Source organism: Grammomys surdaster, unplaced genomic scaffold (genome assembly GCF_004785775.1).
Source record: "Grammomys surdaster isolate TR1022 unplaced genomic scaffold, NIH_TR_1.0 353, whole genome shotgun sequence".
NCBI lineage: Eukaryota > Metazoa > Chordata > Mammalia > Rodentia > Muridae > Grammomys > Grammomys surdaster.
In genome coordinates this window covers 362,954-389,460 of record NW_021604772.1, presented here as the reverse complement: position 1 = coordinate 389,460, position 26,507 = coordinate 362,954, and the positions used below count along the sequence as shown (strand labels likewise).

General features: G+C 42.4%; 1 pseudogene; it reads left to right on the top strand.

Moving 5' to 3' along the window:
• Window positions 1-25,851, top strand: part of LOC114631188 — a 47,264-nt pseudogene extending 21,413 nt beyond the window's left edge.
• Window positions 25,852-26,507: the final 656 nt, after the last annotated feature.

The following is a 26,507-nucleotide window of genomic DNA, read 5'->3' as shown; positions in this document are numbered from 1 at the left end:
GAAAGAAAGAGAAAAGAGACAGAGAGAGAGATTTGAGGGTCTGTGTCAGATCAACAGTTAAAGATTGAAGCAGGAAATTAAAAAGTTATCAGCAAAGAGGGAGAAAAGTTAAAAAAAAATAAAACCAGACAGCTGCCATCAAGACTGTGGAATGAAAAACTACTTGCTCATGGTAGATCATGTTTTGATATGTTTCTGGATTCAGTTTGTGAGTATTTTATTGAATATTTTTGCATCAATCTTCATAAGAACAATTGATCTGAAATTCTGTTTGTTGAATCTTTGTGTGGTTTAGGTATCCAGGTAACTGTGACCTCAAAGAATAAGTTTGGCAGTTTCTGTTTTGTGGTGTAGTTTAAGTAGTAACAGTATTAGCTCTTCTTTGAAAGTCTCTCTCCAAAGCCATCTGGCCGTGGGATTTTTTAGTTGGGAGATTTTAATGACTGTTTCTATTACCTTAGAGGTTATAAAGCTGTTTTGATAGTTTACCTGATCTTGATTTAACTTTGGTAAGCAAAATCTATCTAGAAAACCATCCATTTTGTTTACATTTTTCAATTTTGTGGAGCACATAGTTTTGAAGTAAGACTTAATGATTCTTTGAATCATTATGACCTCAGGGTCTGCTGTTATATGTCCATTTAATTTCTGATTTTGTCAATTTGAATAGTCTCTCTGCCTTTTAGTTAGTTTGGCTAATGGTTTATCTATCTTGTTGATTTTTTTTTTCAAAGAAACAGCCCTTGACTTCATTGATTTTTGTATTGTACTTTTTAATTCTAATTCATTTCATCCCCGAGTTTATTTTCTACCATAGACTCCTCTTGCATGTATTTGCTTCATTTTTATAGAGTTTTCATGAGTACTTTTAAATTGCTAGTGTGGGAACTCTCCCACTTCTTTATTGAGTCATTTAGTACTTTTGTGAATCTCACTCAGAAGCAGAAACAACATATTCATTTGAGGTGGACAGAGAGAGGAAACTGGTATGAGAGGGGTAAGGAAGGTAACTGGGATGGGGATAAGATGTGAGGAGGAAGTTGGAAGAAGGATGTGAATGAGAATGAAAATTGATGAGGGTGATTTCTGAGATGAGCTGAAGAACTGGGAGAGGGGAGGCTATGGGGAGTCTATGAGGGTGACCTTAGCTGAGAGTCTTACCAGTGGGGAATAAAGAGACTAAAGTGGCCACCTCCTGTAACCAGACAGGCTTCCGATGGAAAGAGGGGAGTATCAATCCACCCACAAAATCTTCAACCAAAAATTTGTCCTGCTGATAAAATGCACAGGGGAAAAGATGGAATGGAGACGGAAGGAACAACTGATCAATGACTGTACCAACTTGAGACCTAGCCCATGTGAGAGAGCAAACCCTTGACACTTAATGATACTCTGTTTTGCTTACTTTCAGGAGTTTAGTATAACTGTCTCCAGAGAGGCTTCATCCAATAGCAGATGGAAACAAATGCAAGAACCAACAGCCAATAAAGAGGTAGAACTCTGGGAGTCTTGTGAAAGAGATGGGGGGAGTAGTGGTAGAATTGAGTAAGCTAGAGGGGTCAAGGAAACCACAAGAAGACCTGCAGATTCAACTAACCTAAGTCCATAGGGGCTAACAGAGACTGAAACACCAGCCTAAAAACATGCATGGGTAGTACCTAGGCCCCCTACACATTTGTAGCTTATATGCAGCTAAGTCTTCATGTGTATCTTCTAACAATCAAAGTGGGGGCTCTGATTTGCCTTCCATTGGATCCCCTTCTGCTATCTGAACTGCCTGTTTGGGCCTCAGTTAGAGAGAATCACTTAGTCCTGCTGGGACTAGATGTCCCAGGGCATTATGGTACCTAACAGGGACTACCCCTCTGAGGAGAATGAGAGATGATAATGAGGGAATGAGTTAATAAGAGTGGAGCTGGGAAGAGAGGATGTAGCAGACTGAAATCAGAATATAAAGCTCATAAATAAATAAATTAATGAAAATGGTGAGAGGAGCACCAAATATGGGAGTTCATGGAGATCTTCAGCTAAAAATATCTATAGGGTTCTGGGGGCCCTCACTCTTCCATACTGGCTCTCCTTGAGGACTGATGCTGACCAACATATCCTCCCTTAGATAGGATTTTCTCTATGGCTGGCCATTAGCTGTTTGTGACAGCATATAGCTCTTAAAATTTCTGTAAAGAGTAGAAAAGTCAACAATGAAGCAAAGATCAGACCTACATAAAATAGGCATAGTTCATTGTCTAGATCATCAAAATTTCTCAGGAAAAGGACTTGGTTCTCTTTTCTAACATTTGGATGCCTGGGATCAAATTCATGGCATTTTCTCACTGGCACAAACCTGGATCCACTGAGTGGTCACACTAGTCGAAATTATGTTGCCTTTAAGAAAGGACACATTACTCATAGGGCAAGAATATTTCACACTGAAAAAGAGCTGGCTGCCAGCTGTCTCCAGAGCTCCATTTTCTGGCCACTTCTCTACTGGCCTCCATCAGGCCATCAAAACAAGGATGGCCTGTTTATATCCTTCACCCTGCCCAATTCCCCTCCCTATTTTCCTATCTAACCTTCAGACTCTTTACATTTAAGCCATCAGGTGCTTTGCTTTATCTGGGATAATGTCCCAACTCCTTGAAATTGGATCTACCTCTTGAAGTGGCCAATCTACAGACTAAAATTTTTGAAGACATAATGGTGATGTCTGATCCATTCTTCAATCTTGATATTATTTATAAATGTCTTTAGCTTTGGCTTTTGATCATCTATTAAAAGTTGCCAAAATATTCTATTTTGGGTCCCTTTCAGGTTTTTTGATTTATACAACATAGTAGGGACTTATAATTCTAATAAGCAGGTATAAAGAACACACAATTAGGTATTTTATTTACAATCCATATGCCTAGATTTTGTAGATCTAGAGTTATACTAACATGTTCCCCAGTTTTAAATCCCTTTATTATTTACTTTTTCTCCTGACCATGTGGTTCTCATCCATGGCAGGTTCCTTCTCCTCTGTCTTCTCTCTTCTCTCTTTCCACTTGCAATCTTCTTTCAAACTTTCAGTCTCAACTTTCTCCATCCACTGACTAATCAGAGGCTTGGACCTTTTATTGACCAGTTAAATTGATTGAAAGTTTCACATGGCATGACTTGAGTATGTGAGGATCTGTTGTAGTAATTATTTGAAATGGTCTCTGGTTCAAGCCGACTATCTAAACTGTAGCAGCTCTGCCTAGCCCAGCCATTATGTTTCTTGGCCTGAGGCCACATGAGCACTGCAGCTAGAACTGGCCCTCCAGAAACACCAGCCCTGCCACCCACGAGGTGCCAGTGTGAGAGATGGCTTTGCCAATCTTCCACGATGTCTCTGAAAGGCAGGGCATTGCCCAGATCATTCTGCCATCCATGTGGGCCCAGTAAGAGAATGAGACTCTAATTCTTATAGATTAATCAAAGGCTTTATATGTTTGATAATGATAAATAACAAGATGCCCATACAAAGAGAGTCGTGTCACAATTAGCTAACATAATTATAAATGTATAAGTTGTTCCCCACGAGTGCTCTCCATACCTGTGTGGTTCTCCATCCTCCTACATCTCTGCCTCTCCAGCTGCCGGGAGCCAGCCCTGGCTTGGTGGGGGGAGAAGGTGATCTTCTTTCTTCTCCTCCGGTCAGTTGGTTCTTCTTGAGGCAGCCAAGGGGGATAGGAATTGGAAGAGTGTCGGCAAGGGGTAGGACCTGGTCTTGTGAGATTCGGGGTAATATCTTACGAGATATTTAGGGTTGCTGTTTAATAAAATCTTTCTTGTCTACATTACTAAAGTTTACTTACTAGGCTACTGTAGCTGACCTGCTATCTGTTTTGTCCTCTGAGGCCAGAAACTGCAGTTTCTGGCCACTAACACCTCAGCCAGGGACAGCAGAGGATTAAGCAATGCCTTTGATCTGTCTCTGCAGGCGCTGCCAGGCTCTAGCTTAGGTATGTTAGTTCGAGGTCGCAGGAAGAAAAGACACTTAAAGAAGTTATTGTAGTTTATTGCTAAGTGTAAAAAGTTTCCTATCTAAGGGGGAAGATGGGAAGGTCCTAAGTGGAAAAAGGAAAAAATTCTAACAAAGGAAAAATTCTAAGTAGAGAGATTCTAAGCAGGGAAGAAGGGAGGAGAGAGAGAGAGAGAGAGAGAGAGAGAGAGAGAGAGAGAGAGAGAGGTGAAGAGAAGTGAAGTGAAGTGAAGTGAGGAAGAGAAAGTGAGTCGCTAACGGACATCCCTTTGTCTTATACATCATTCAGAGTACCTGATCACATGTTACAAAGTTCATCACAAGTTCACACCAAAATTCAAATCATAAATTGAAATAGAAGTTTACAATCGAGAATGTTTACATGCATATCCATTAGGAGTAATTATCTGACTAAACATCCATCACCTGTCTAGCTCCACAGGTTCATCGAAGGTTTAAAACTATAACTAAGAAATTAGTGAAGTTTTGTATAGATAAACCCAAGCAATATTTTTTCTTCTGTCCTAGCACCTATAATAAATTGTGAGTTCCCTTATAGTGACCCTTGGTTAATTGTTTTACAACGACCTTGGAATGTGCTCTGAGCAGGAGAGAGTCTGGTTACTATCTAAGTGCTGTTAACTGATGACACTTCGGAGACTGGCAGAGTTCTCATAGCAGTTTTGACTATCAGAAAGGTACTTAATAGCAGTCCCACTATAAAAGAGCTTAATAATCATTGATATAATTTTAGGAATTCTTATAGGATCATCATTAAGACTTAAGAAGTCGTCTATTTGTCTATATAGCAACACTACAAGACAGTACATCTTCGTGGGTCTGCAGAGATCTGCTCCAAAGGGGAGTGCTATTGCTTAGTGATTGTTATAAATGTTCAATAATAATAATAGGAAAAGCATATTAATAGCAGGATCTTTCCTAAAATATGTCCAACATAGCCTTGCTGAATGTGGCACACTTGTCGCAGATAATAATCCGAGGCAAGCATTTCAGGATGATCAACTGCTAATTATTAGCTTGTCCTATTATGGCTTCTGACATCCAGCTCCTCCTCTTCCTTTTTCTCTTCTTCTCCCAACTCCTCCTCTTCCTCTCCTTACTCCTCCCACATTACCTCCTCCTACAAGAATCTGCTCATTGGGGGCAACTACATCTTGAGGAACCAGTATATGGCATTAGAATAAAAGTAATGTCAGACCAACCCACTACACAAAGAGTTGCATGTAAACATACAAAAAGCTAAGATAGCAATGATTACATTGAATCAGAAAAGAAAATACGGCCACATAATAATCAAAACACAAAATATACAGAACAAAGAATATTAAAAGCAACAAGGGGAAAGGCCAAGGAACATACAATGGTACACACCCAACAGAACTACACCTGATCTCTCAACAGAGACTCTGCAAGCCAGAAGAGCCAGGGCACACATCTCACAGTCTCTAAGAAACCACAGATGCAAACCTAGACTACTATACCTACCAAAATTGTCAATCACCATAGATGGAGAAAACAAGATATCCAAAGATAAAAGCAAATTTAAGCAATAACAGTCCACAAATCCAGTCCTACAGAAAACTTTAACTCAGGAGGCTAACGGCACACAAGAAAACACAGGGAATAAATAAATGCATACAAGCAAAGGCAAAATAAGGAAGCACACATAAATACACACACACAAATTAACACCACCAACATCAAAATAACAGAAATTAACAATCAATGATCGTTAATATCTCTCAACTTCAATGGACTGAATTCCCCCACAAACACAGGCTAATGGACTGGATGTGAAAACAAGATCCTTCATTCTGCTGTATTCAAGAAACACACCTCAGCAACAAAAATAGACATTACCTCAGAGCAAAGGGCTGGAGAAAGGTTTCCAAGCAAATGGAACCAAGAAACAAGCTGGAGTAGCCATTCAATATCTAACAAAATAGACTTCCAAACAAAAGCAATCAAAAGAGACACATCAGGACACTTCATGCTCATTCATCAAAGGAAAAATTCACCAAGAGGACTTCTCAATTCAGAAACAGCGTCTCCTCTAGGTGTTGTGAGACAGGTTGCATAGCTGCTACATATATATGGGGGGACCTGGATCTAAGCCATGTTTGCCCATTGGATGGTGGTTCAGTCCCTGGAAGCCTGTAAGATTCGTTGCCTCTGTTGATTTCTTGTGGCATTCCTATACTCTTTGGCTCAATCCTTCCTCCAACTATTCCACAGGAATCTGAGAGTTACATTTAATGGTTGGCTGTCAGCATATGTTTCAGCATATGTTTCAAAAAATTTATAATATCCTCCACAAAACTGATTAATCTACATATGTAAAATGGCCTTATTAATAGTTTCAGGACAAAAGCAAAATACAGCCAGGACTTAGTAAGTGCAAAACACAGCCATTGTCTCCTTTCCCTTAACAGTCCTTGATACTCTTGGAATCCTCATGAGCAGCCCCCAATTCTCATTTCTCTCATCTTGCTAGCATTACACATTCCCCACAGAATGGCCAGTTAAACTGTTTTACAACTGTTAAGTGCTGTTATATGTGATATAGCTCCAAACACTTCCAGATTCCCCACAAGAACAAATTCCAAATGCTTTTGAAGGACAAAGCTATATTAACCCATATCACAGAATTCCACCTGGCTCTGAGGAAGCCTGCTCCAATCCAAGACATGTAAGGTAGTTAAACACCAAACACCTGAGATAATCAGATGGGGAAAGATAAGCACAAGAGCATAAGCAATGGTAATTTGGCATGATGAAAACCCAGTTCTAATTAGACAGCAAGCCCTGGATACCTGGACATGTCTGAAGAGCAAGATTCTGACCTAAAATCCCATCTCAGGAAGATGATAGAGGCCTTTAAGGGGGATATAAAAGATGCACAGGAAAACACAGGCAAACAGGTAGAAGCCATCAATGAGGAAACAAATAAATCCCTTAAAGAAATACAGGAAAATACAATCAAACAGGTGAAGGAACTGAACAAAATGGATCAAGACCTAAAAAATGGAAATAGAAACAATGAAGAAATTACAAATAGAGGCAACCCTGGAGACGGAAAACCTAGGAAAGAAATGAGGAGCTACAGATGCAGGCATCACCAACAGAATAAAATACAGAAGAGAGAATCTCAGGCATAGAAGACACCATAGAAGATATTGACACATCAGTCCAGGAAAATACAAAGTATAAAAACTTCCTAACCCAAAACATACAGCAAATTTAGAACATAATGAAAAGACCACACCTAAGAACAAGAGAAATAGAAGAAGGTGAAGATTCTCAGTACAAAATATCAGAAAATATCTTGAACAAAATCATAGAAGAAAACTTCTCAAACCTAAAGAAAGAGATAGCTATAAATGTAGAAGAAGCCTACAGAACACCTAATAGATTGGGCAAGAAAAGAAAATACTCCCATCATATAATAATCAAAACCCTAAATGTACACAACAACGAAAGAATATTAAAACCTGTAAGGGATAAAGACGAAGTAACATATAAAGGCAGACCTAACACAATTACACCACATTTCTCAAGAGAGATGGTAAAAGCAAGAAGATCTTGGAATGATGTCATCCAAATACTAAGAGAACACAAATGCTTGCACAGGCTATTATACCCAGAAAAACTCACAATTACCATAGATGAGGAAACCATGATATTCCATGAAAAAAATTTAAACAGTATCTTTATGTGGAGCAGAGACTGAAGGAAAGGCCATCCAAAGACTGACCCACCTGGGGATCCATTTCATATACAGCCATGAAACCCAGACACTATTGCGGATGCCAATAAGAGCATGTTGACAGGAGCCTGTTGTAGCTGTCTCCTGAGGAGCTCTGATAGAGCCTCACAAACATAAATGCAGATGCTCACAGCCAATCATTGGACAGAGCATGAGGCCCCCAATGGAGGAGTTAGAGAAAGGACTGAAGGAGCTGAAGGGGTTTGCAACCCCATAGGAAGAACAACAATATCAACCAACCAGACCCTTAGAACTCCCAGGAACTAAATCACCAACTGAAGAGTACACATGGAGGGATTCATGGCTCCAGCCACATATGTAACAGAGGATGCCCTTGTTCAGCATCAAAGGGAGGAGATGCCCTTGGCCTTGTGAAGGCTCAATGCCCCAGTGTAAGAGAATTCGAGGGCAGGGAGGCAGGAGAGGTTGTGTGGGTGGGGAACACTCTCATAGAAGCAGTGGGAGGGGGATGGGATAGGGAGTTTGGGGAAAAATTAGGAAAGGAGATAACATTTGAAATGTAAATAAATAAAATATCCAAGAAAAAAAGAACAAAATGTTTACCAAATAAAGGTGCGACCACCTATTCCTTGATAAGCAGTGAATAATACACATTGTCCATAGCTTTATTTGCATACTTTCTTCTACTTACCTTAGCCCATCATGTCATATCTCCCATTAAATGAATTGATGCCAAAGACTTTGTCCCAGTTATAAAATTCAGTTAAATAGAGCTGAATGTAGTCACTATTTTAATAAGCACATAAAAGTACATATTTTAAAAATTTTTTAAAGCAATTCTGCCCTACAGAGTACACCAGAAGCAAAAATCCAACACAAGGATGGTATCTATACCCAAGAAAACACAAGAAATTAATCATCTCACAACAAACCTAAGAGAGGAGAATCACACATACATAATACGATCTCCAACAACAAAATTTACAGAAACTAGTAATCAATGGTTGGTCTTTAATGTCCCTCAACATCAAGGGACACAGGCTAAGAGACAGAATATGCAAGCAGCATCCATAATTTTGCTGCAAAAAAGAAAAACACCTCAGCAACAAACACAGTCACTACCTCATTGTAAAAGTTTTCCAAGAAAAAAGTCTGAAAAAGCAAGCTGGAATACCCATTCTACTATCCAATAAAACAGACTTTCAACAAAAAGTAATCAAAATAGATGTGGAAAGATGCTTAATACTCATCAAAAGAAAGACCGACCAAGATGAAGTCTCAATTCTGAACATTTGTGACCTCAAATGCAAGGGCACACATTCATGGAAGAAATTTTACCTAAGCTCAAAACACACATTTAAACTCACACAGTAATAGAGGGAGACTTCAACATCTCAGTCTCACCAATGGTCAGGTTATTGAAACCAAAACTAAAAAGAGACACAGGGAAACTAACAGAAATTATGAACCAATGGATTTAACACATAGCTGCAGAACATTACACCATAAAACAAGAGAATATACCTTTTTCTCAGCACCTCATGCAGTCTTTTCCAAAATAGACCACATAATCAGTCACAAAACAGGCCTCAACAGATAAAAAAAGATAAAAAGATATAAGTAACCCCTTGCATCCAATATATCAGATCACCACAGACTAAGGCTGGTCTTTAATAATAATAAAAAATGGAAAGTCCACATACACATAAAAACTAAACAAAACTCTACTCAATGATAGCTTCCTAAAGGAAGAAATAAAGAAAGATATTAAAGACTTCTTAGAATCTAATGAAAATGAAGGCTCATCATTCCAAAACTTATGGAACACAATGAAAGCAGTGCTAATAGGAAATCTCATAGCTCTAAGTGCCTACAAAAAAAAAAAACTGGAGAGAGCATTCACTAGCAACTTGATGGCAAAACTGAAAGCTCTAGAACAAAAAGGAGCAAACACACCCAAGAGAATGGAAGGAAATAATCAAACTCATGGCTGAAATCAACCAAGTAGAAAAAAAAAAGAACTATAGAAAGCATCAATAAAACCAAGAGCTGGTTCTTTGAGAAAATAAAGAAGATAGATAAACCCTTAGCCAGACTAACCAGAGGTCACAGAGATAGTATCCAAATTAAGAAAATCAGAACTGAAAAGGGAGACATAACAATAGAAACTGAGGAAAATCAAAAACTCATCAGATCCTACTACAAAAGCTGATACTCAACAAAACTAGAAAATCTGGATTAAATGGACAATTTTCTAGAGAGATGCCAGGTACCAAAGTTAAATCAGGAGCAGATAAACCATCTAAACAGTCCCATAACCCCTAAAGAAATAGCTACAGTCATTAAAAGTCTCCCTACCAAAAAAAAATCACAGGATCAGATATTTTTAGTGCAGAATTCTTTGAGACCTTCAAGGAAGATCTAATACCAATTAGATCTAATACCAATAAACTATTCCACAAAATAGAAACGGAACACTACCCAATTTGTTCTATGAAGCCACAATTATGCTCATACCTGAACCACACCAAAGACACAACAAAGAAAGAGAATTTCAGACCAATCTCCCTTATGAATAGCTATACAAAAGTACTCAATAACATTCTTGCAAACTGAATCCAAGAACACATCGAAACAATCATCCATCATGATCAAGAAGGCTTTTTCCCAGGAATGCAGGGGTGGTTCAATATACAGAAATCCATCAACATAATCCACTATATAAACAAACTCAAAGAAAAAAAACACATGATAATCTCACTAGACACTGTGAAAGCATTTGACAAAATTCAACATCTCATCACTGTAAAAGTCCTGGAAAGATCAGGAATTCAAGGCCATACCTGAACATAGTAAAATCAATAGACAGCAAACTAGTAGCTAACATCAAACTAAAGGGAGAGAAACTTGAAGCAATCCCACTAAAATCAGACAAGACTGCCCACTCTCTTCCTACCTATTCAATATAGTACTGGAAGGCCTAGCCTGAGCAATTAGACAACAAAAGGAAGGCAAGGGAATAAAAATAGGAAAGGAAATATCACTATTTGCAGGTTATATAATAGTATACTTAAGTGACCCCAAAACTTCCACCAGAGAATTCCTCAACCTGATAAACAACTTCAGCAAAGTTGCTGGATATAAAATAAACTCAAACAAACTGGTAGCCTTCCTCTACTCAGAGGATAAACAGGCTGAGAAAGAAATTAGGGAAAAGACACCATTCAGAACAGTCATAAATAATATAAAATACCTTGGTGTGAATTTAACCAAGCAAGTGAAATATCTGTATTACAAGAACTTCAAGTCTCAGGAGAAAGAAAGTTAAGAAAGTCTCAGAAGATGGAAAGATCACTCATGCTCATGGACTGGCAGAATTAATACAGTAAAAATAGCCATCTTGCTGAAATGAATCTACAGATTCAATGCAATCCCCATCAAAATTCTAACTCAATTCTTCATAGCCATAGAACAACTTGCAAATTGATTTGGAATAACAAAAACTCAGGATAGCGATAACTATTCTCAACAATAAAAGAACTTCTGGGGGAATCACTATCCCTGACATTGAGCTGTAATACAAAGCAATAGTGATAAAAACTACTTGGTATTGATACAGAGACAGTCAGAAAGATCAATGGAATACAACTGAAAACCCAGAAACGAACCCATACACATATGGTCACTTGATCTTTGACAAAGGAGCTAAAACTGTCCAGTCGGAAAAGGACAGCATTTTCAACAAATGGTGCTGGTTCAACTGGAGGTTAGCGTGTAGAAGAATGCAAATTGATCCATTCTTATCTCCTTGTACAAAGCTCAAGTCCAAGTGGATAAAGAATCTTCACATAAAACAAGATACACTGAAACTAATAGAAGAGAAAGTGGGGGAAAACCTTGAATAATTGGGCACAGGGGAAAAGTTCCTGAACAGAACACCAATGGCTTATGCTCTAAGAACAAAAATTGACAAATGGGATATCATATATTTGCAAAACTTTTGTAAAGCAAAGGACACTGTCAATAGGACAAAATGGCAAACCAACAGATTGGGAAAGGATCTTTACCAGTCCTACATCTGATAGAGGGTTAATGTCCAATATATACAAAGAACTCAAGAAATTAGATGCCAGACAGACAAATAAGTGGAGTTCGGAGCTAAACAAAGAACTCTCAACCCAGGAAATTTGAATGGCCAAGAAGCACCTAAAGAAATGCTCAACATCCTTACTCATCAGGGAAATGCAAATCAACACAACCCTGAGATTCCACTTCATACCAATCAGAACAGCTAAGATAAAAAATTCATGTGATTGCAGATGCTGGTGAGGATGTAGAGAAAGAGGAACACTCTTATACTGTTGTTAGGATTGCAAGCTGATACAACCACTCTGGAAATCAATCTGGCGGTTCCTCAGAAAATCGGACATAGCATTATCTGAGGACCCAGCTATACCACTCCTGGGCATATACCCAGAAGGTGCTCCCACATATAACAAGGGCACATGCTCCACTATCTTCATAGCAGCCTTATCTATAGTAGCCAGAAGCTGGAAACAACCCAGATGTCCTTCAACAGAGGAATGGATACAGAAAATGTGGTACATTTCTACAATGGAGTATTACTCACCTATTTAAAACAATGAATTCATTAAATTCTGAATGGCAAATGGATGGAATTAGAAAATATCTTCCTGAATGAGGTACTCCAATCACAAAAGAACACACATTGTATACACTCACTGATAAGTGGCTGTTTGCCCAACGGCACACAATACCTAAGATACAACTCACAGAACACATGAAGAAGGACTATCGAAGTGTGGGTGCTTTGGTCTTTCTTAGAAGGAGTAACAAAATACTCAAGGGAGCAAATATGGAGACGAAGTGTGGGACAGAAGCTGAAGGTAGGGCCATCTGGAGACTGCTCCACCTGGTTATCCATCCCATGTGCAGTCACCAAAGGCAGATGCTGATGTGGATGCCAGGAAGTGAATGCTTAGAGAAGCCTCATATACCTGTCTCCTTAGAGGCTCTGCCAGAGCCTGACATATTCAGAGGCAGTTGCTCACAGCTAATCATTGAACTGATCATGGGGTTCCCAATGGAGGAGTGAGAGAGAAGACTGAAGGAGCTGAAGGGTTTGTGGCCCCATGGGGAGAGTAACAATACCAATCAACCAGAGCTCCCAGGTTCTAAACCACCAGCCTCGGAGCATATACGGAGGGACTCATGGCTCCAGTTGTATATGTAGGGCAGGATGGCCTTGTTGGGCATAGGTGGGAGAGGATGTCCTTGGTCCGGTTAATGCTGGATACTCCAGTGTGGGGGAAATCAAGGGCTGGGAGGTGGGAGTGTGTGGGTTGGTTGGGGTACACCTTCATGTTAGCAGGAGGAGGGGGGATTGGATGGGGGTTTCTGTGGGGATGGGGAAAGGTGATAATATCTAAAATGTAAAACAATTTTTTTAATTATAAATATTTTTAAAAGCACATATACTTATGTTTACGCTAAATAATAATATTAAAACAGAGGAAAATTTATAGCACTATGTGCCTTCATAAAGAAATTGTAGAGATCCTATGCTAGCAACTTAATGGCATACCTGAAACCTCTACCTGTAGACCCAGTAATGTAACTCCTAGACATATACCCAAAAGATATTCCACCCTACCATGAGGACACATGCTCCATTTGGTCATAGCTGCCTTATTCATAATATCCCAAAACTGGAAGCATCTCAGATGTCTTTCAACAGAAGAATGGATACAGAAAATGTTGTTTGTTTACACAATGGAATACAATCCAGCTATTAAAAGCACGGACACCATCAATTTTGCAAGTAAATGGATGGTACTTGAGAATATCATCCTGAGTGAGGTAATCCAAACCCAAAAGGACATGCATTGTATGTGTGCAAACTAATACAGCCACTTTGGCTGCTTCTCAGAACACTGGAAATCAGTCTCCCTCAAGACTCAGCTATACTCCTCTTAGGCTTATACCAAAAAGATGCTCCACCATACCAGAGCGATACTTGATCAACTCTGTTCATAGCAGCTTTATTCCTAATACTCAAAAACTGGAAATCCTTAGACGCCACTCAACTGAAGAATGGGTAAAGTAAATGTGCTACATTTACACAATGGATTATTACTAAATTGTATAAAATGATGTTATGAAATTTACAGGCAAATGGATGGAAGTAGGGAAAAAACATCCTGAGTAAGGTAACCCAGTCCCAAAAGAACATCCATGGTATGTGCTCACTTATAAGTGGATATTTGCTGTAAAATAAGGACTAATCATGCTGTTGTCTACAGACCTGGAGAGGATATGCAACAAGGAGGTCTCACAGGATGGAATTCATGAATCTCCCTAGGATGGGGAAATAGAGTAAATGTTGCAGGTAGAAAAAAATTGGCAAGAATTTTGTACTCAAACTTGAGACAGGAAATTCTGGGTATAAACTTTACAATGCCATATATGGATTAAAACAAGATATTAGGGCAGAGAAATCAGAATTTGAATAAACAAAGGTAAATTTTACACAGTGTACAAAAGCATTATGGCTACAACAGAGGCACTGGGCTTTCTTTGGATTTTGGAAAAATCAACGCAAACCTCCAGTGACACACTTTCTCCAATAAGGACATGCTTTCTTTTTTAATGTTTATTCTTTAATATTTCTTTTACAATACAGACTCCATTCCCCCTCCTGGTCTGCTCCCTACCTCTCCCCATTCCATACCTTCTGTCCTCTCCAAGGAAATGTCCCCACCTCCCCACCCTCATCCCACCAGGTCTCCCCACTCCCTGGAGCCTCAAGTCTCTCAAGAGTTAGGTGAACCTTCTTTCACTGAGGCCAGACCAGGCAGTCCTCTGCTATATATTTGTCTGGGGCTGCCTATCAGCTAGTGTATGCTGCTTGGTTGGTGGCTCAGTATCTGAGAGATATCAAGGGTCCAGGTCAGTTGAGACCTTCCCATAGGGCCACCCTCCTCTTCAGCTTCTTCCAGCTTTTCCCCAACTCAACCACAGGAGTACCCAGCATCCTTCCATTGGTTGGGTGCTAGTATCTGCATCTGACTCTCAGCTGCTTGTTGGGCCTCTCAGAGTATAGCCATGCTAGGCTCCTATCTTCTAGCACACCATAGTATCAGTAACTGTGTCATGGCCCAGGTCTCTCATTGAGATGGATTTCAATTTGAGCCTGTCACAGGAGCTCCTTTCCGTCAGTCTCTTATCCATTTTTGTCCCTGAAGTTCTTTCAGACAGGAACAATTCTGGGTCAGAGCTTTTGACTGTGGGATGGCAACACCATCCCTCCTCTTGATGCCCTGTCCTTCCACTGGATGTAGACTCTACAAGTCCCCCCTCCCCACAATAGAGAACTTCATGCAAGGTCCCTACTCAAGAGTCTTTCGCCTCTCAGGTCTCCAATACATTCTAGGGGGTCCCCCACCTCCTACCTCCCAAGGTTGCCTATTTCCATTATTTCTGCTGACCCTCGGGGCTTCAGTCCTGTCTTCCCCTCAACAACTGATCATGTTTCCACCATGTTTGTAATGGCCTTATTTGTGATAGTCAGAAGCTGGAAACAATCCAGATGCCCCACAATGGAAGAATGGATACAGGACATGTGGTTCATTTACTCAATGGAATATTACTCAGTTATTAAGAACAAGGACATCATGAGTTTGCAGGCAAATGGATGGAACAAGAAAATACCTTCCTGAGTGAGGTAACTCAGATCCAAAAGGACATGCATGATATGTACTCACTAATAAGTGGATATTAGCCAAAAAGTACAGAATACCCAGGATACAACCTACAGGACTCAAAAAGGTTAAGCCCTAGGACCAGGTGAGGATTCAAGTTGGGAGGGGAAAGAAAGCAGTCATGGGAGGCAGAAGGAAGAAGTAACCTGGGAGGAAAATGGGACTGGGAGTAAAAGGAAGGACATACTTTCTAATCCTACTCATGTAGTACCAATCCCTGTTGACTAATTATTAAAATATATCAGCAGAAAGTAGCCATTATTTTTCAATTAGTCACAAGCTAAAATCATATATTGGCCCTCACAAAATGACAATGGATTAAATCAATCAATACTTCACTCTCACTAACAGGTCAACCAGACAAAAATTAAACAGAAATTTTTTGAAGTTAAATAATGCCATAAATCACTTGGACCAAGCAGACAGAAAATGAGTCAAGACACAAAACAATAAGGAAAGTATAACCTTCTTAAAATGGAGTTAAACTGAAAGCACAACATACCCAAGCATGTGGGACAATGAACACAGATCTAGGAGGCAAGTTCATAGCACTAACTGCCTAATGTAAAACAAATTAGAGAGATCTTACATTAGTAACTGACTGACAGAAGGAGTCTCAATAATAAAAATAAGTAACATTCAAAAAGTGTAGCCAGAATGAAATATTTAAACTAAAGTCTAAAATCAATAAAAATAGAAAAATATAAAGAATTGGATCTTTGAGAAAATCAATAAGATTTTTAAAAATTAAACAAATTAACTGAAAGACACAGAGATAAAATCCAAATTAATAAAATTAGAGATGAAGGGGCATCAAAATTAAATCAAAAATATTTCAGATTACCATAAGGATATACTTTTAAATAATATACTTACCAAACTGGAAAACCTAAAAGAACGGATTGCCTTATTAAAGCAGGGATGAAATACTAAAGTTAAATAGAGGCAAGAAAAACTACTTGTATAGTTTCAAAATCCCTAGTTATGACGGAAACAGAAATTAATTTTTCCAATCAAATAAAGCCAAGAATGAGATGAGTTTAGGGCAAAATTCTATCAAGTCACCAAGGAATTCATGACAATTCTCTTCAAATGAGTCTGCAAAATAGAAATTAAAAAATACATTCCTTATCAGTGAGTGCATATTATGTGTGTTCTTTTGTGACTGAGTTACTTCACTCAGGATGATATTTTCTAGTTCCATTCATTTGCCTAAGAATTTTATGAAGTCATTGTTTATTATAGCTGAGTAGTACTCTGTTGTGTAAGTGTATCACATTATCTGTATCCATTTCTCTGTTGAAGGACATCTGGGTTATTTCCAGCTTCTGGCTATTATAAATAAGGCTGCTATGAACAAAGTGGAGCATGTGTCCTTGCTATATGTTGGAGCATCTTCTGGGTATACACCCAGGAGCGATATAGCTACCCAAAAGCTCAGAATACCCAAGATACAATTCACAGACCACATGAAGCTCATGAAGGAAGACCAAAGTATGGATGCTTTGGTCCTTCATAGAAGGGGAAACAAAATATTCATGGGAGGAAATAGGAGACAAAGTGTGAAACAGAGACTGAAGGAAAGGCCATCCAGAGACTGCCCCACCTGGAGATCTATCCCATATACAGTCAGCAAACTCAGACACTATTGTGTTCTGTTGTAGCATGCTCATGTGTTCATTGTTGGGTTGATTGTGGGTCTCATGTCGGCTGCCCCTAAGGGGCTAGAGCCGTGGCTCAGAGATACAGAGGCACAGGAATTTGTGTTCACTCCATGCCAGTGCTGGGCAGTCATCAGACTATGTGAAGTGGCAGGACTCTGCTCTGGGGGTGGATAACACAATCTGAGGTCTTGTGGGGACTGGAGCTCTTGAGTTGGGGGTCTGTGGGCCAAAAGACAGCTGAGAACCATTTGATTTTCAGGCCCTTGGGCTATCGGGTGCTGCTGAGAGGCTGCAAAAGGGTAAAGACAGGTCATATGGGCTAGAAAGGCTCGCAGCTGAAGAGGGGAGGGGGAAGCATGAGCTTTGTCTATGTCCCATAGGGATGAGACTCTTGGTCATGGAGACTTTCTTGGCTGGCTCTCTGTGGCTGGAACGTAGAGAGGTTCGCAGTGGGAAACTAGGTGGCATCTTGGTAGTTGAAAACCTTCTCCATGGTTCCCCACAGTGGTTGCCAAAGAAGACAGATAGTCCATGGTCTTAAAATGTTTATTGTCATGGCAGAAAATGGATGAAACTATACCCTGGTATTCTCAGAAGGTAGGGGAAGGCTGAGGTTAAATACCTTTTGCAAGGAGGAGGGTCTGGAAAGGAATGCTTAATTGGCTATATCCTCTGGCCTTTAGGTATCTCATTAATATGGAGATCTATCTTGAGGCTCTGTGGCCTGTAGCCATGCCCTCTACCTATGGAGGGGCTAGTAGGGGCATTGTCCTGAAAGGCACAGATCAATCAAGGTCTTCGGTCTCATGTCAGGAACCTGGAATCTGAGGGCATGGGGAAATGCATGCCATTCCTTGCAGGGAAACCTGTGAGGTCTCTAACCTGCAGGGTCTCCAGCCATCTCTAGCCAGTGCTCGACCAGAAACAATGCTGTCCTTTCACAGTTCTGCCCCACGTTTGGGGGCCACTTTGTCCAGGCCTGTTCGGGTCAGTCAGTCAACAGGGTCTAGCAAGAGAGAGAGTGGGGATGGAAGGGCAAGAGACGTGAAGAATGGAGACAAGAGGGTCTGATCAAGTCTCTCTCTCTATTGAAAGGAAATCCTGGGTATTTGTATCCTTTACCATGTGCCTTGCCCTCATGGACAAGCACAGCTGAAGACACTACGTCATGTACCTTATAGCGTGGATATAACGTGTGCCTTGCAGCTGGGGCACTAAACAGCAAAAGAAGATATGTGAGAAAAACAAGATGTTTATCAGAGTGTGCTCAGCTGTTGCAGGCTGTTGAAAACAAGTCTCTTGTCAGGGTATATGGCTCGAGATGGCTGCAAAGATGATAGCCACTTTCTGCTAGGACTTGGCTCCCAACACGGTCCTATAATTCCCCCATTTTTTTCTTTTTTAAAAGAGGCATACCTGGAGTGACTGTGTCATTTATAGTGAAAATTTTGGATGTGGTGAAAGTATCAAAAGAAAACACTACACAGGCTGTAGGAGTAGCATAATTAAGCCATAGGGTAAGGAGGTTGAGGGTGGGGGTTGGGAAGGCAAGGGATCAGTGAACCAATTAAACCAATTGTTCCATGGGTTGTACAGTTTGAGAGTAATAACATCTGATTAATCTAGATAGGCGTTATGTTTTTCCTTAATAACATATAACTTTCCCCAAGTTCAGTAGCCATTTGACTTTGGCAAGAGAGTACATCTGTAGCTGGAAGGTCTACGTCTTGTATTCTGTAGGACTCAGCACATGTCTCTGGATCTCAGTGTGTGTCTCTGTAGACTTCAGTCAGATGAAGTGTCTGAAGAAAGGAGTTAGTTGTCCCAGACATGTGCCAGGAGATGGAGTTATCTCTGCTGGATTTTTGAGAGCAACACTGTCCTCTTTCTTTGGATAAACCTGTAGGGTGATCACAACAGGGGAGCAGAACCACCGCAAGGTGATGTCTTCATAGGGTGGGTACCAAGTACTAAGCTACTTGGGAGCAGCACATTATAGTCTGCCATTATGATCTTAGAAAAGCAAGGTTGTTTGAGGAGATTAGTCTTGGAAAGCATCCTTTAAGTCTGCTTTGGATAGCTGAGGAAGAAAAACATGCTTATTATGTACTTGGGATAGGCAGCAACAGTTTGTCTGTAAAAGGAAACTCGTTATTTAAGGATTGAATAACAGTGATCAACATAGTTGATTTGACCTGTGGAAGTAGATTAGATGACTTTTGAACCTTAAAAAAATCTAAAGTTGAAAAATCTCCCTAATGCTAGGGAGAAAAGGTGTCAGGCTGTAGACATCCTGGGTTGACATGGGCCTGGAACCCTGAGACTGCAGGTGTTTGGCCATGCCCCCAGAACCCAGGGCCCTGACACGCGGTCCCATCTCCATTTAACCTATACCATAAGTCACATAAGACATAGGTAGAGGGCATGACTAACAGGCCTCTGCCTAGAGAGATTTACATATTAGTAAGGCCGGGGGGCCTAGATAATTAAGTTATTCCTCCCTGGTCCCTCCTCCTTCCCACTCTCTATATAAGTCAGCTCTTCCCAGACTCTTGAGGGCGCACATCCAGATCCAACCACCATCATGGACAATAAAACTTTCATCTCTTGGATTCCACGTGTCTTCTGGCCCTGGGACTTTCTTGCATATGTGGGAATCTGCCCTCGGGAAGGCCCCTGGGACTCCACTGCCATGCCTGCCCATGGGCCACCTACTCTGCTGCCGGACTGGCCTGCAGGCCACTTCTGCTGCCGCTCCGGCACTCTGCCACCACAGCCAGTCTGCTGGCTGGCCTGAGCCACACATACACATCCCACCCCGCGCTTTCAAGCTTTTTTCACATCAAAAAGGAAATATTTAAATAAGCAAGCAAGAAAATTTTGAGTTGAAAACCATGAACATTGTTTCAGGAATTCCTGATAGGGAGAACAAGCATTTAAAAACTTGGGTTAAGGGTCTCAGGTGAGTTTCTCCATTGTCTTTGGTGGGTTTGGATGCAGTGGGGGAGCAGCCTGCTCTGCCATGTGGTGGCTGTGTGCTCTAGCAAAAAGGTCTCTTGTATTTCCTGTTTGTTTTTTCTTAGCCGGTAAATCCTAAATGTAGAGTAGAAGAAAGGCCAACCTTAAAGAAAAGCTCAAAGGAAGAAGTATAGAGGCTTGATAGGACAGTCAGGGCCAGAAGGAGTGAAAGGTGACACCTGTAACTCTGTTCTGTGTTTTTAGCCAAAGCAATGGCAGTAGCCAGCAAGCTAGTGCAACCCGAAGGGGACCTTTGGCAACCCCAGGCTTGGACCCCTGGCAGACAAAGGAAGCAGATTCTTCAGGGAAAAGGCTGTTGTCTGACAGGCAGCTCTATTAGCTATGTAGGAGCCCTTGTTGTGGGGCTGGGGGAGGGGCAGAGAGTGGAGGCTAGTTACCACCTAAGTGGAGCAACTTTAAGTCTAAAATGAGATTTGAAGAGTCAAAAGGAAGAAGCTGGCCAGGAACGCATGAAGAGGGAAAGAGAAAGAGAGAGAGAGGAGAGAGAAGGCCTAGTCTTTTCAACTACACCAGGAGTTACTCATTGTCCTTGAGTTCCAGGGAGTGGGTCTTTGTGGGCTTCCAGCTGGGAGTATACTTAAAGCTGGTTTTGTCTGCATCCTCCACCAATTGTGGGGCTGAAGGATGCATGTGTCCTGTTTTGTTAAATTATGGGTCCCCTGTCTCCTCCTTCAAGGGTCTAGGGCCTCGGCTAAGAAAGGCAGAGGTGCTGGAAGTTGATTTGGTTCACTCCACACTGACACTGAGTGAATATCAGGCTATGAGAAGTCACAAGACTCCGTTCCAGGTAGGAGAACACAGTCTGAGGTCCCTCGGGGGTCAGAGCTCTTAAGTTGGGGGTCTATGGGCCAAAAGGTGGCTGGAAACCCTTTGGTTTTCAAGCCTTTGGGGTCTCAGGTACCTCTGGGAAGCTGCAGACGGGCCAACTGAAGTGGGGGCATAATGGGTAGATTAGCCTGCAGCTGAAGGGGGAAGGGGGAGAAGCTCTGGCTGGGTCCCGTGGAGATGAGACTCTTGGTTGTGGAGACTCACTTAGCTGGGTCTCCGTGGCTGGAACGTAGAGAGGTCGGCAGTGGAAGATAAGAAAACCTTCATGGTTCCCCACAGTGGTTGCCAAAGAAGACAGATAGTCCATGGTCTTAAAATGTTTATTGTCATGGCAGAAATTGGATGAAATTATACCCTGGTATTCTCAGGGCAGGCCTGAGGTTAAATACCTTTTGCAAGGAGGAGGATCTGGAAAGGAATGTTTAATTGGCTATGCCCTCTGACCTTTAGGTATCTCATTAATATGGAGATCTATCTTGAGGCTCTGTGGCCTGTAGTCATGCCCTCTACCTATGGAGGGGCTAGTAGGGGTATTGTCCTACGTGCCTGAAAGGCACAGATCAATCGAGGTCTTTGGTCTCATGTCAGGAGCCTGGAGTCTGGGAGCATGGTAAAATACATGGGGACCTTTGCAGGGAATACTGTGGGGTTTCTAACCTGTGGGGTCTCTGGCCATCTCCAGCCGGTGCTCGACGAGAAATCATGTTGCCCTTTCACAGTCCTACACTATTGTGGATGCCAAGAATTTCTTGCTGACAGGAGCCTGATATAGCTGTCTCCTGAAAGGCTCTGCCAGAGCTTGACAAATACAGAGGCAAAGGCTCATAGCCAACCATTGGACTCAGCAAGAGGTCTCCAATGGAGGAGTTAGAGAAAGGACTGAAGGAGCTGAAGGGGTTTGCAACCCCATAGGAAGAACAAAAGTATCAACCAACCAGACCCTCCAGAGCTCCCAGGGACTAAGCTATCAAACAAGGAGTACACATTTAAGGAACCATGGCTCCAGCAGCATATGTAGCAGAGGATGTTGGGAATATGAGGGCAGGGAGGCAGGAGTGGGTGGGTGGGTGAACACCCTCATTTGTCAGGGGCAGCCCTGCTTATACACTGAAGGCCTAGAATCAGCAATAAGCCTGACATACATCCCTGCTAGCACCAAGTCTTGAGTCTCTGGAAAAACACTGAAACAGATGGCTATAAGATATTGTAAACAGGCAGCTTTGGTGGAAATTTACCAGCCTGGATAAGAACTAGTAGTCATAGACCTTGTAGATCGGTAACCTTGGTGGATAGTATCAACTTAGATAAGGACACATGAATCATAGGCAGAGTCATAGTGATCTGTCCCCTGAACCTTCACCCAGCTGACACTCTGTTCTGAAAGATATCTGTACTCCCCATGAATACCTACACTCCTGTGTCATCCCCTTCCCCACATCCTGCCTTTTTGTGTATATAACCAGTGTATAAAAAAGTAAAAATTACGATTTGATCAGCCTATACACAAGCCATGTTTTCTTTGCGCTCACCCGTTTTTTTTTCCCCTATTCTCTCTTAGGTGATCTCCCCGGACCCTGTTTAATGCCCTGCTGGACAGGACACTCATTGAAGCAGGGGGAGGGGACATGGGAACTTAAGAAAAAATGGAGCCCAGCGGCAATGTAATGGCAGTGCGGAATGTCACTCCAGGCTAGTTGCCTGTAGCTACTTTCTGCACAAGGCCAGCCAGCCAGCAACCCGCAGCCTAGGTGGTGCAGGAGGATTCTCCTGCTGCTCCTGGTGGCTACCACTAGAAGCCTGGTGCTCTGAAAGTTAGCAAGTCAAGTAACAGGGTTTCAGGAGAGCTTGAAATCCTCACAGTAATGGTGGAGAAGTGGTCCTGGGACCTCTGGCGTCTATGATGTATGGCAAGCTGCTTTGCCTGGAGCCAGACCCAGGGCCAGGACAAGGTCTGCCCCTTTCTGCTAGCAACCAGGATTCCTGAAATTACAAACATGCATACTTTTCCTGCCCCACAGGGGGTACTTCCAAGGCAGGATCTGAGCAATTGGCAACCTGGACCCTATATCCATTCTTGTACCCCACTGGTATGGCAGGATCCTTGCTCCAGGATGACAGCCTACTGACAAACTGCCTGCTCTACCACCCTCCAACAGAAAACTCTGAAAAGATACAAGACTCCAGTGAGCTTCTGCCCTTTGGTCCCCAGGCTCATGCATACTCAGGCCCACCTCTGGCAGCCCCTAAGCCTGTCTACTGCAGGCCTTTGTGTTACAGACTCTCCACTTGCCTCAAAGATGGGGGAACAAAGACACCATTGGTGAATAGACCCTGGTGACTGGACCCCTGATACCTTCTGCTGACCCATCTTGTTCTCTAGCTAGAGCTCCTGGCAAGGGCCAGCCCCTAAATGGGACACTGTTGAGTGGGCTACCATCTGGGGAACCTGGGAAGGACTCCTCCCTGACTTTTTTCCCATGCCGAGCATTCTTAGAGAAGTATCAAACTATCCAAAACACAGGTTTCCTGCCTTTCAAGTACACTGGTTATTATTCTAGGGATCACAAGCAAGCAATGACTGAGGGAAATTCCAGTTCTTGGACCCAGCTTGCCCAACCCCTAGGATCACCTTGCCAGGATGCCACTATCCACTGCCTCCACCTCCACAGGCCTTGCTCTGCCTTGCATCACCCAGAAAAACAGGAAATCCATGGTTCTTTGCTCACACTACCGCCTCTCGGAGCCCACAAGTGTACTGTGTACCAAGCTGGTGTGCTGAGCAGCCCCTACCTGAGGCAACAGGCAGCCCAAACTCCATACATGCTCCCTGTTTGGGAAGACAGTTATCCCTATTCCTCTGCACCCCTCCCAGCACCTTCACTAGGGCTCAAGCCAGAGCCCCCTCTTACCCCAGGTGCCCACTGGACTTTGTCCCCCAAACTCTGGGTTTTCCTTATGCCACAGATGACCTCTCTCTATATGGGGCATCCCCAGGGCTTGAGGGAACACTACCTTCCCATTCTGAGAACAGTATACAGCCTGTGCCACAACCCACTACCTTCCAGTGAATATGCCAGACTTTCCCATCTAGCCAGCCATGCTCTGAGCCCATGAGACCTGCAGAGAAGCCAACACCAAAAGCTCAAGAGAAGATGTGTCTGCCCAGCTGCAAGAAAGAGCAACTCCAGCCCAGGCCCCATGAGCATCCTGAGGTACCTATTGCTATCTGAGATAGTCCAATTCCTGGCACTTCACCAGCACTGCACCCCTGTGCCAAGGAGCACCAGTCAGTTCCACAGAAGGATGCTAGGCCTCCGAGCTCTCCACCAATGCCTGTGATTGACAACATTTTTAGTCTGGCCCCCTACTGTGACTACCTTCATGTACAGACCCCAGATCCCACAACTGAGCAGGACTCAGCTCCAGCTGCCAGCAGGAGCTGAGACAAAGATGGCAAGGGGGACTTGCCTGTTCAGGATAGGGCCTCTAGGTCTCACTGCACTCTTCTTGAGGAAGTAGCTCTGGACTTCAGTGTGAAGAAGTCGATGGCAGAGGGTGTCTCTGTCAAGGTCTCTAGTCCTGAGATGTATGATAAGCCCACTGAAGCTGTGGATGGGCCAGGTATAGAAAACACAGTGTTGAGTCTGCCTGGCCTAAAAAAGATGGTCACAGAAATACCTGAAGTAACTGCAGAAGCCACACCAAGGATCAACTTCCACAGCTCTGTGGCCTTCATGTTCTGAAAATTCAATATACTTGATCCTGCACCCTTACCTGCAGCAATTGTCCCATCCCCTCCTGCCCCTGCACCTGCACCTACACCTGTACCTGTGCCTGCCCCTGCACAGCCTGCACCTAACCCCCAATCTGTGCCCATGAGACTGCAGATTCTCATTTAGTCTTTGCCCATGGCATTCTTCAACCTGGCCCTGCCTAGCCCACCAGCCATAGCCTTGGCTTCCTTGGTTCCCGCCTCTGCTCCACCTCCTTCATCAGCTCCTGCTCCAGCCTCTGCTCAAGTTCCCACTGCAGCCCCAGTGGACTCTCCTGAACAGTACTTTACAGGGCTGCACACATCCCTCTGTGGTGCCATCTCAGGCTCTGTGGTCCATTCTCCACCAAAGAAACAGCGTGAACGGTTTGAGACAACTGAACCATGGGGCCAGGCTGCCTGGCAGGACTGCCAGGTCGTTCAGGGACTACTAAGCCAACTGTTGTTCCAGCTGCAGAAGTTCATGTGCGCACGCCAGTGCCCTTTCCCTCATATAGTACAGGCTGATGCCATCTTTGTGCCCATCCATCTGGTGAAGGAGCATCTCTTTCCAAAGCTGCCACTGGCCTCTGTGGACCACATGTGGCAGGACTACAGTATGGAACTATGGCCCACCACTCTGTTGAAGGAGCGTGTGCTGTGTGAATGTCTCCTACACAGCTGCACCTCACTCATGCATCTCACTGTGTCAGCTACCTGACATCTACCCTGACCTGCTAGGACTACAATGGCATGACTTTATATGCTGCTAGCTGGGTGGCTTTGACAATGAAGCCAGAAATTTATCTCCATCAGAACCCATTGTGACCACAGATGAGCTAGAAAGACAAACCCTGGCTGGGAAGTTGCCAGTCCCCAAGGTCAAGAAGCCAGGGAGGAAGCCACAAATGCCTGGCCCCAAGAAAACAGAGACAACCATTGGGGAATATAATTCCTCACCAAACTCTGGTGCCAGCACCAGCCTACCAGGTTCCACCTTGAGGACCCACAAAAAAAGAGGAAATTACTTTTGAAATCATAGCTAATGCAATATCTGATGACTATAGCAAAGACACTTGTTTGAAAAAGGAAAAAAATACTTGTGTACTTGAAGGAAAGAAAGATGTTCCACTTTAAGAGCAAAATGTCCTCAATGTTGTGTTTGAAGCCACTTGGCCTTCAAGAAACCTCTTAGATAAAGACACAAATTATATATTGAAAGACACTGTGATGTTTTCTTTTGAATAAATACAAATTGACCTTTTATCTTTCTGTGTCTTATTTAAACTGTGTAACTTTCTTGATAGTCTTAGTTAATGTTTTGGTTGCTATGATAAAGCACAATGGCCAGAATCAACTTCCAGAGGAAATAGTTTGATGCCTTACAATCACACATCACCAAAACCAATGAGAGCAGGCACTCAGGCCTGAAACAAAGGCAGGAATTGATTGCAGCAGATGCCAAGGATAATCATTGATTACTGATTTGACCATCTCCAACCCCATGACTTGATCAACCTGCACTTTATATCATCTACTAACAGAACCCCAGATTTACCAATGCCCAAGTTTTGCCATGCCTTTCAATATCATTCATTAAACAAGAAAATGTCCTATATACTTAACTACAGACAATCTCATGGAGGGACTTCATTAATTGAGGTTCTTCATCACAGATAACTCTTAAATT